Here is a 9,612-nt window from a genome sequence, read left to right as displayed (position 1 = left end):
AGGCCCGGTACACTGCCATCCTGTGAGGTTAGTGCCCTCCCCGCCCCGGTACCAGGCTCGGGATACAGCCAGTCTGAGGTTGGCGCCATGACCATCACTAAGCTAGCCCCGCCCCTTCAATCAGTCAGCTCCTGAACCTTTCTCTTAACTTAAACTTGGTACCTCTTTTTGCCTCTCTCTGTCTCCCTTCCTCTCTCCCCACTACCCCCTCTCTTGACCCGAACCCCTCTCTCCCCCCTACACCCTCTCTCCCCCCTACCACCTCTCTCCCCCTTACCCCCTCTCTCCCCCGCTACCACCCTCTCCCCCCTACCCCGTCTCTCCCCCCCACCCCTTCTCTTCGCCCCTACCACCTCTCTCCCCCCATCCCCCCCTCTCCCCCCACCACTTCTCTCCACCCCACCCCCTCTATCCCCCCCTACCCCCTCTCTCCCCCTACCCCCTCTCTCCCCCTCTACCCCCTCTCTCCACCCCTAACCCCTCTCTCCCCCCAAACCTCTCTCTCCCCCCCTACCCTCTCTCTTCGCCCCTACCCCCTCTCTCCCCCCTATCCCCCCCTCTCCCCCACCACTTCTCTCTCCCCCCTACCCCCTCTCTCCCCCCTACCCCCTCTCTCCCCCCACCCCTTCTCTCCCCCTCTACCCCCTCTCTCCACCCCTAACCCCTCTCTGCCCCTACCCCCTCTCTCCTCCGCTACCGCCTCTATCCCGCCCTGCCCCCTCTCTCCCCCCTACTCCCTCTCTCCCCCTTATCCTCTCCCCCCCACCACCCTCTCCCCCACCCGTCTCTCCCCCCCTACCCCTTCTCTTCCCCCCTACCCCCTCTCTCCCCCACCCCCCTCTCCCCCTACCACTTCTCTCCCCCCCACTCTCTCCACCCCTACCCCCTCTCTCCCCTCTAGCCCCTCTCTCCCCCTCTACCCACTCTGTCCACCCCTAACCCCTCTCTCCCCCCTAACCTCTCTCTCCCCCTACCCACTCTCCCCCCCCACCCCCTCTCTCACCCACTACCCCCTCTCTCACCCTCTACCCCCTCTCTCCGCACCAACCCCTCTCGCCCCCCACCCCCACTCTCCACCCCACCACCCCTCTCCCCCCTACCCCCTCTCTCCCCCCTACCCCTTCTCTCCCCCTTTCCCCCTCGCTCCCCCCAACCCCCTCTATTCCCCCCTACCCTCTCTCTCCCACCCTACCCCCTCTCTCCCCCCTACCACCTCTCTCCCTCTACCCCCTCTCTCCCCCGCTACCCCCTCTCTCCCGCCCTTCCCCCTCTCTCCCCCCTACTCCCTCTCTCCCCCCTTACCCCCTCTCTACCCTCTACCCCCTCTCTGCCCCCCTACCCCCTCTCTCCGCCTACTCCCTCTCTCCCCCCTAACCCCTCTCTCTCCCTCACTCCCCCCTACACCCTCTCTCCCCCCATCCCCTCTCTCCCCTCTCTCCCCCTATCCCCTCTCTCCCCCTATCCCCTCTCTCCCACCTACCCCCTCTCTCCCCCCTACACCCTCTCTCCACCCTACCCCCTCTCTCCCCCCTACACTCTCTCTCCCCCTACTCCCTCCCTCCCCCCCACCCCCTCTCTCCCCCCACCCCCTCTCTCCCCCCACCCCCTCTCTCCCCCTACCCCCTCTCTCCCCCTACCCCCTCTCTCCCCCTACCCCCTCTCTCCCCCTACCCCCTCTCTCTCCCCCTACCCCCTCTCTCTCACCCTACCCCCTCTCTCCCCCCCTACCCCCTCTCTCCCCCCCTACCCCCTCTCTCCCCGCCTACCCCCTCTCTCCCCGCCTACCCCCTCTCTCCCCGCCTACCCCCTCTCTCCCCGCCTACCCCCTCTCTCCCCGCCTACCCCCTCTCTCCCCGCCTACCCCCTCTCTCCCCGCCTACCCCCTCTCTCCCCACCTAACCCCTCTCTCCCCGCCTACCCACCCCTCTCCCCCTACACCCTCTCTCCCCACCACCCCCTCTCTCCCCCCTACACCCTCTCTCCCCACCACCCCCTCTCCCCCCACCGCCCCCCTCTCACCCCCGCGCCCCCCCTCTGCCCCCCGCACCCCCTCTCCCCCCCCCGCGGCCCCCCCTCTCTCCCCCCGTGCTCCCGCACCCCCTCTCCCCCCCCCGCGCCCCCCCCTCTCTCCCCCCCGTGCCCCCCTCTCCCCCACCCGCGCCCACCTCTCTCCTCCCCCCGTGCTACCCCTCTCCCCCCCCGCACCCCTCTCCCCCCCCGCGCCCCTCTCTCCGTCCCCCTCTCCACCCCGCGCCCGCCCTCTCACCCCCGTGCCCCCCTCTCCCCCCCGCACCACACCTCTCCCCCCCCGTGCCACACTTCTCCCCCCCCCCCCGCGCCCGCCCTCTTTCCCCCCCGCGCCCCGCCACCGCCCCCCCTCTCCCCCCCGCTCGCTCTCTCCCCACGCTCGCTCTCTCTCCCCCCGCTAGCTCACTCTCCCCCCGCTAGCTCTCTCTCCTCCCGCTCGCTCTCTCTCCCCCCGTTCGATCTCTCTCCCCCTGCTCAATCTCTCCCCCCGCTCGCGCATTCTCTCCCCCCCGCTCGCGCTCTCTCCCTCACGCTTTCTCTCCCCCCCGCTCACGCTTTCTCTCCCCCCGCTCGCGCACTCTCTACCCCCGCTCGCGCTCTCTCTCCCCCCGCTCGCGCTCTCTCTCCCCCCGCTCGCTCTCTCTCCCCCCGCTCGCTCTCTCTCCCCCCGCTCGCTCTCTCTCCCCCCGCTCGCTCTCTCTCCCCCCGCTCGCTCTCTCTCCCCCCGCTTGCTCTCTCTCCCCCCGCTCGCTCTCTCTCCCCCCGCTCGCTCTCTCTCCCCCCGCTCGCTCTCTCTCCCCCCGCTCGCTCTCTCTCCCCCCGCTCGCTCTCTCTCCCCCCGCTCGCTCTCTCTCCCCCCGCTCGCTCTCTCTCCCCCCGCTCGCTCTCGCTCCCCCCGCTCGCTCTCTCCCCCCGCTCGGTCTCTCTCCGCCCGCTCGGTCTCTCTCCCCCCGCTCGGTCTCCTTCCCCCCGCTCGGTCTCCCTCCCCCCGCTCGCGCTCCCTCCCCCCGCTCGCGCTCCCTCCCCCCGCTCGCGCTCCCTCCCCCCGCTCGCGCTCCCTCCCCTCGCTCGCGCCCCCTCCCCCCGCTCGCGCGCCCTCCCCCCGCTCGCGCGCCCTCCCCCCGCTCGCGCGCCCCCCCAGCTCACGCGCTCCCCCCCCGCAATGGACTCCTCCATTCACTCCACACTCGCAGCAACCCTGGAGCCAAAACCTGCCAGAGACTCCTGCATCTGTTCCTGGAGTTCCCGCACCGCTGATCTTGCGGATGGACCCAGAGGCAGAGGGTCAACATGCAGCTTAGCCAAGCTGGGAGAGTCCTGCGCTCTCAGACGAGGACACTCCACTGCTGCCCCTGTCTCCACCATCTGCTGATGCTAACTTGTGATCTGTGATACACCAGGAGACAACACTATTCTATCTCGCAAAGGTTCCACCGAGGTGTGAGTGGCTGCGCTGGTGCTGGGTGAACTGAATTCTGCTGACGTTGCACCTGCAGAGGTTGCAGCTTCCTCTGAGGAATCTGGATGCTCGGGCTCTTCCTCCTGGCTAGTGGGGACGGGTGCTTGCGATGGTCCTGTCGGGGAGTATAGGAAAGAGTCAGAAATGTGATGCCAAGTTTACATGCACATTGCATATTGCAGATGATCATTAGTCCATCTGGTAGAGCTTCAGAATCATTATCAGCGATTCATGCAATGTCAATGAGAGCGATGGAAAACTATTCTGTCACCAGCTTGCTGTGATGCACGCATCTGTCGATCCCCCACTTGTGCCTCATCCTCCACTCCCATGATCTCCAGGACAGCATACTCCCAGGGGGTGAGCTGTGCTACTGAGGGTGGCCCTCCTCCTGTCCTCGCTCTTTCCCTCTTATTGTGAGATCTTTTCCTGCAATGAGGGAGACAAGTGGAGTTCGAGTGTGAATGAAGGAGTGAGTGTAGAGAATCCATAGCATAGATGCTTAGAAGGAGACAAAGATGGAGTGAGGTGGCAAGACCAAAGGCCCTCGCTGTGTGTTGTAAGTTGTTTTCATAGCATCACAGTGATGGGGAGTGTGAGGGCTGCATAGTCGAATAGTTAGGTGCTTGTGACCGTAGAGAGAGAGGGAATGGGTAAGGGTGCATGTATGTCAGTGTCAAGTGGGATGTGGAGGAAGAGATTGCTAAAGCAGTGTGCTGGTGAGGAGAGGCAATGGGGATCAGATTGCGGGTGATGGGAAAGTCATACTCACTTTTCCAGTGTGCCAAAGGTCATGAAACCTCTTCCTGCACTGAAGCCAGGTTCTGTGGGTTATCGACAAAGTGTTGACCTCCTGGGCCACCTGGATCCACACAGCCTTGGTCTGCTGGGAAGGCTTCTTCCTCCCTGAAGAAGGGAAGAGCACCTCTTTCTTGGCTCTTGCTCCCTCCACTAAAGCTTGCAGGGCAACGTCATCAAACCTGCGAGCAGCCCCAGGTCTCTCGCTGGTCATTCTGCCTCCAGGCCCCTCTCACTGCAAAGGCCAAAAGTTTGGCAGTCTGCAGAAGAAGCAAGGCTTGTTGCAGACTTAATTGCAGCAGCAATGATGATGTCATCGGGGCGAGCTTCAGACTGAAAAAACTTATTGGGCCATGGGTTCCCACATGCAGAAACACAATTGCCCACTTAATTTAAAATCGCATCATTCTCCCACATCGATTTAGAATCGGGTGGCTAACACGAAAAGCGGATTACGTGACCCCAGCCCACCCCAGTGACGTATACGAGCCCATTCCCTCCGATGTGCTCCTCTCTGTAACTCTACTGGGCCTTGTTTTTCAATAATTGTGTCAGCCTGTCTCTGTAGTTGAATCGGTTAGGTCATTTTGTAAGTTTATCTGAAATGTTTGAATAACTGGCAAGTGATTCCTGCTGATCTGCTGAGTGTATTTCCATGTATGACACAGATGCTTCGAGGGAGCAGGGTCCCCAGCCATGTTAAAATAACACTGAACAGGCTATTCTACAGACCACCTAACAGTGGAAGTGTATTGGAGGGAAACTATGTCAGCAAATCTATAAAATGTGCAAAATACATATAATAATCATGGGAGATTTCAACAAAACCAAATAATCTGTCAAGAAGAGGTAGGGAAAAGGGAATGGAGAATTTACAGTGTGTTCAGGACTCCTTTCTTACCCAGTACGTAAGATGCCCAACAAGAGAGGAAATCACCGATGATCTACAATGGGTGATGAACCAGAGCAGATAAGAGAAGTGAGCTTAGATGAAAATCGAGACAATGTCGATCACAACATCATAATCACAGAAACCCCACAATGCAGATAGAGGCCATTTCGGCCCATCGAGCCTGCACCGACACATATCCCACCCGATCCCCGTAACCCCTACACCAACACATATCCCACCCTATCCCCGTAACCCCACGTATTTAATCCCCCTAACACTAAGGGTCAATTTATCATAGCCAATCAACCATAAGTTTATGTTTGATAAAGACAAAAATAATCGTTTGGAAAAAGTTGTTTGTGGTGATGTAAATGGAGCTCGTGAAGATAAACTGGAACAGAAGAGACAGACAAAGAGATAGAACAGCAGTGGGAAATATTTAAAAAAGTTGATCAATAGAGTTCAGGAGAAATATATTCCACTAAAATAAACAAGATCAAGCTAGCCAATAATGAAACACCAGGGATGAATAAAGAGATGAGGGCAAAATTGGAACTAAAGAAAAAAACTAGACTGAGCAAAGTGACCATAAAGGAGAGGATGACAAAAGGGAATAGGAAGAGGTTGGGAAAGAAGTATAAAAATGATTCAGAAGGCAAAAAGGAACTGCGACATTACATTATCAAATAATATAAAAAGAAATAGTAAAAAGTAATCTACAGACACACAAAACAAAAGGTAAAACAGGATAGGGACAGAACTACTAAAGGATGCAAAAGATAAACTTGCAGGTAATGACAGCAAAATGGCAGAAATATTGGAGATTTACTTTGCCTTAGTTTTTAACCGGGTCGACTAACAAGGTGGATATGACATTGTAAGAGGAGATCAAAAAAGATATCACGACCTTTAAAATTGAAAGGGGAAAATAAATGATAAACTAGTAAAAGTTCGAGAGGATATAATGGTAGGTCTGGATGTATTAATTCCCACAGAATAAATGAAGCAAGGAAGAGATAGCAAAGGCACTAATATATTTACTCGGAATTGTTGGCACAATTTCAAAATTTATGGACGACACCAAATTTGGGATTTTAATTAATACTGAGGAGGATTGTGACACAATACAAGATGTTAAAAAACTTGGATGATGGGCGTGAAAATGGCAAATGAATTTGATGATGGGTGTGTGTAATGAAATCTGTTTGTCTTGATCCTGTATTCGTTTTGCACTCATGTATATTACCCTCCCCCACTGTGTATAGTTTCACTTCCTCTTTCCTGACTAACCTGGGAGGTTCCAGGTCTTGGCTCTTGGCTCCGCCCCTGACATCTCTTACAAAAAGATCCCAGGATATGTATGACTCATTCCTGTGAACCAGTCGGCGTGTTGAGATGTTAGCTCTGATCTTAGTGATTAAAAGCCAACTTGTTTAAGTCTATAACTTCTAGTTTTGTGGTTTTTGAAGGCCCATCAATTTTAATCACTAAAGAATACTAGGATGGATCGACTCCTAAAACCAGAGCATCTGGACTTGGATCCACATTCTGCTGAAGAATCAAATCAATTTGGACACTGGCTCAAATGCTTCGAACTCTTCGCGTGGGCCTCATCCGCTAGCAAGGTAGATAAACTGAGTCTACTGACTACTCGCGTAAGTCATCGGATTTATTCGTTCATCTGGGATGCCACCTCTTACATGGAGGCCATCACTATCCTGAAGGCCCAATACCAGAGGCCGGTATACGAAGTGTATGCCAGACATCGCTGGCTACACACAGGCAGCGACCAGAGGAATCAATGGATGATTTCTTACTGGGCCTAAAGGACCTGGTCCGGGAATGTAACTGCAAGGCCGTGACGGAAAATGCGTAGTCTGATGAATTGGTCCGCGATTCCTTCATCAAGGGCCTCAAATCGAATTATATCCGGCAGAGACTGCTGGAGCAGGAGGTCCTGGACAGAAAAAAGGCAGTGGCCACTGCGCAATCGCTGGACATGGCCCAGAAAAACTCTGACTCTTATTCTTCCGGCCATGCGGCCCTCACCACCTCGTGCGCGCTGAGGGGGCCGCCATCTTGGAATCAGCCATCTTCCCCATCCAGATCTCAGACCAGCTCTACGCCGCCGGAGTCCCCACACAGAAGTTCACCCAGGAGTCCTACTACAACGGCAATGTCTCGAGGCCCAAAATGCTACTTCTGCGGCCAGGCCAAGCACCCCAGACAACGATGCCCAGCGAAGGACGCTACATGCTTCAAATGTAAGAAAAAGGGGCATTTTAGCAAAGTCTGCAGGGGGAATCCGATTTCCAACTCCGTCACCGCCTCGTGCGTGCCGTGCGGGCCGCCATCTTGGGATCCACCATCTTTTCCTGACTCAACGGCCGCCCAGGGCCCAACAGTGGCTTCGATCATGATGGATCAATCCAGGCCACACCCGTTGACAAAATCCATGATGGACATACAGGTAAACGGGAATTTAATGAAATGTTTAATTGACTGTGGGAGTACCGAGAGTTTTATCCACCCTAGCCTGGTACAATGGCACTCATTAACGGTAACCCCTACACGGAGCAGAATTGCTATGTCTGCTAAGCCCCACACTTCGGACATTTTGGGCTACTGTGTGGCAACACTGACTGTAAAAGGCACGGACTACAAGGATTTTAAACTCCTCATGATGCCAGGACTCTGTGTTAATGTAATCTTGGGCCTGGACTTCCAGTGCCACCACGAAAGTGTCACGCTAGCATATGGCGGGTCCCAGACACCACTCACAGTCTGTGGCCTATCAACCTTAAAAATCAGCCCGCCCTCTTTATTCGCTAATCTCGCTCCGAACTGTAGGCCCATAGCGACCAAAAGTAGATGGTACAGTCTGGAAGACAGACACTTTATCAAGGCGGTAGTGGACAGACTCCTGCGGGAAGGCATTATTGAATGCAGTACCAGCCCATGGCGTGCCCAAGTAGTCATAGTTAACAATAGCGAAAAGGAACGGATGGTAATTGACTACAGCCAGACTGTTAATATTTATACCCAGCTGGACGCCTACACTTTACCCCGCATATCAGAAATGGTCAACCAGATTGCGCAATACCGAGTCTTCTCGACTATCGACCTCAAATCCGCATATTGCCAGCTCCCCATTAGAATGGAGGACCGCCCATACACCGCATTTGAGGTGAACAGACGCCTCTACCATTTTCTCAGTGTGCCCTTCGGGGTAACAAATGGGGTCTCGGTCTTCCAACGTGAGATGGACCGCATGGTTGACGAGAATAAACTACAAGCTACCTACCCCTATCTGGACAATGTCACTATCTGCGGGCACAACCAGCAAGACCACGATCTAAATCTTGCGAGATTTTTAAAAACTGCCCTAAAGCTGAATCTAACCTACAACAAAGACAAATGTGTCTTCAACACAGCCAGTCCCTGTATCCTCGGCTGTGTGGTGGAAGATGGGGTAATTGGACCGGACCCTGACCGATTACGCCCCTTAAAGGAACTGCCCCTGCCCCACAATCCCAAAGCTTTAAAAAGGTGCCTGGGATATTTTTCGTATTATGCCCAATGGGTGCCCAATTACTCTGATAAGGCCCGACCCCTCATTAAATCGACGTCCTTCCCACTATCAGCTGAAGCTCGGGAGGCTTTCACCAGTATTAAACAGGACATTGAATGGGCTGCAGTGTGTGCACTGGACGAATGCATTCCCTTTCAAGTCGAAAGCGATGCATCAGATGTTGCCTTAGCTGCGACCCTCAATCAGGCTGGGAGACCTGCGACCTTCTTCTCCCGAACCCTACAAGGACCTGAAATCAGGCACTCTTCTGTCGAGAAGGAGGCACAGGCTATAGTGGAGGCAGTGCGGCACTGGAGACACTACCTAGCCAGCAAACGTTTCACCCTGCTCACCGACCAGTGGTCGGTGGCTTTCATGTTTAATAACAAACAAAGAGGGTAAATCAAGAATGGCAAAATACTCAGGTGGAGGATCGAACTATCCACGTTCGACTATGATATTATGTACAGGCCGGGAGCCTTTAATGAACCCCCAGACGCCCTATCGTGGAGAATGTGTGCCAGCATTCATACAGACAAATTACAGGGTCTCCACAACGACCACTGTCACCCAGGGGTCACCCGACTATACCATTTTATAAAGTCCCGCAATCTGCCCCACACCATCGAGGAGGTCAGGGCAATGACCAGAGCCAGCCGCATCTGTGCGGAATGCAAGCCTCGTTTCTACAGGCCTGACCGTGCACACCTTATCAAAGCTACACGGCCATTCGAGCGCCTAAGTCTGGACTTCAAGGGACCCCTTCCCTCTGCCGACCGTAACGTATACTTCCTCAATATCATTGATGAATATTCCCGCTTCTCCTTCGCCATTCCCTGCCCAGACATGACCAGTGCCATGGTC

The sequence above is a fragment of the Somniosus microcephalus genome, unplaced genomic scaffold (genome assembly GCF_052327205.1).
Source record: "Somniosus microcephalus isolate GS21.2 unplaced genomic scaffold, FLI_Smic_1.0 unresolved_chr1, whole genome shotgun sequence".
NCBI lineage: Eukaryota > Metazoa > Chordata > Chondrichthyes > Squaliformes > Somniosidae > Somniosus > Somniosus microcephalus.
The sequence above is the reverse complement of the archived record's forward strand: the minus strand, read 5'-3'. Positions refer to the sequence as shown.